At 52.4% G+C, this 1,851-nt stretch overlaps 1 protein-coding gene across 1 annotated transcript in view; it reads right to left on the minus strand.

Annotated features, from left to right (window-relative positions):
• Positions 1-786, minus strand: part of LOC108748081 — an 11,823-nt gene extending 11,037 nt beyond the window's left edge. Inside the window, exon 1 of the mRNA XM_018486077.1 lies at positions 150-786. The gene's annotated coding sequence lies outside the window, so the exon portion shown is untranslated. The remainder of the gene's footprint in view (positions 1-149) is intronic.
• Positions 787-1,851: the final 1,065 nt, after the last annotated feature.

Consider the following 1,851-nt stretch of genomic DNA (forward strand, 5'->3'; position numbering starts at 1 on the left):
TCTTTTCTGTCTCTCCCTCTCTGCCCCGCACACTCGACTCACACACTCACTCTTTCTTTCTCTTATGTACCCTAGCGCGCGCGCGCGCGCTCTCTCCCTCTCTTTCTCTCGTCCCGCTCCCTCCCTATTTCTATCTCGCTCGCTCTCACCTCTTCGTGGCCGGGCTCGGCATGTTCTCGTGGGATAGCGCCGCAGGCTTTAGCGAGGGAACGCTGCCTGGGCTCCGGCCCTAGGGGGCCACTCTCGCGCACAACACCACCTCGTGCACGATGTCACCGGTACGAACCACGCACGGATCTCGGACTGCGATCACGTCCGTCACACCCAGAAACGCACACGATAATCCCGTCGTTCGCGCTCGGCTGCTCCCGTCCACCGCCGATCTCCGTTTGTGAGGCGACGCGCGCGCGTTCTCTCGCTCTCTTTCTCTCTCTCTCTCTCTTCCTCTTTTTCCAAGTCCGCGTATACCTCTCTCCCTCGCTCTCTTCTCACGTAACTGTCGTCACGGTACGTTGTATGTGCTACACATCGGCCATCCACGGCGCGGACTGCCACCGTTTTCTTTCTTTCACGCGCAAAAGAAGCACGCCCGAAGCACGCACGCACGCACGAGACACCGTCGCGTGAAACGTCTCGCACACGGCGCCGAGGTGATAGCCGTTAAGACCACGCGCGTTCGGCCAATATAAACGCGCACGTTCCGTCGGCTCTTCCTCGGAGCCGCTCTACGATTTACAGAAAGTAACGCACTCGGCAATGCTCGGCAACGCGACGCGAGCTATTTATCAATAATATATATAGAAGATTCGACCAACTTCGTTAGCCACCATCACCATGATGCCGTCGCGCGCGATCGACCAATACTGCAGCTCCGCTGACCGGATGTGGCCTTCGTGGGCCACGCCATCCAATCGAATTCGTTCGTCGCTGCCGCAACGTCCGATCGGTCCGATGCTAAAGTCCGACCCGCAAACCCGCCGCAACGGCGCGAACGCGCCTCCTCCGCCGCGCATGCGCGCCGCTCCACGATTGGCCGGCGCTGCGCGCGCTTCGCGCGGGCGCCAAATTCAAACCGAAATTTCCCAGTCACGGTGAACTCTTACGCCCGATTACCGTATCGTATCTCTCTTCTCTCTCTTTCGCACGTTCTGTATTTCGGAAACTTATATAGCACACTTCGATACAAGAGCCCGTCTTAAATATGTTATCACAAATTGCGACTTTGTTTCAAGGCTTCTGATCGTTCCAAATATGGCATCGCATCGCGCCGCGCGACGTAGGCGTGAGATTGCCGATCGTATGACGATCGTGAACCGGAATACAAGATCAGGAGATCCTTTCACAATAGCATTCCATATGTTTAAAAGAAGGAAGCGTGATTTGCATTAACAATTAATAATTAATAGTTGAGATACCTACTAATGTTCGTGTTCCCCCACTGTCTCGTAGAATCATGCGATGTGGCGCAATCGACGAGATTACACTTAGCTGCTTTTACGCGAGAGTCGAGCAACTCGATCGTGCGACACGCAACGTATTGCACCTGTCAACCGAAGCTTGCATCAGATATACGGAATTTCCTGATTTATTCACCGACCCGACGATTTGCATAATGTTGCCGTCAGATGTCGCGCCAAGTGCCATCTAGCGCCCCGATTAGTCGATCGATACAAAAACTTTTGACCATCAGTTTTGACACTGACAAAAGATCCGCCTAGACCTATATTCTTTGGTTGAACTAATTTCAATTTCATATATTTAAAATAAAATAGATATTATATATATTTAAAGTTTGGCAAAAACGAGAAATATATAATGCGGTCCAGCGCACAAAAAATAACAAATAGACTC

The sequence above is a fragment of the Trachymyrmex septentrionalis genome, unplaced genomic scaffold, assembly GCF_001594115.1.
Source record: "Trachymyrmex septentrionalis isolate Tsep2-gDNA-1 unplaced genomic scaffold, Tsep1.0 scaffold21, whole genome shotgun sequence".
Classification (NCBI taxonomy): domain Eukaryota; kingdom Metazoa; phylum Arthropoda; class Insecta; order Hymenoptera; family Formicidae; genus Trachymyrmex; species Trachymyrmex septentrionalis.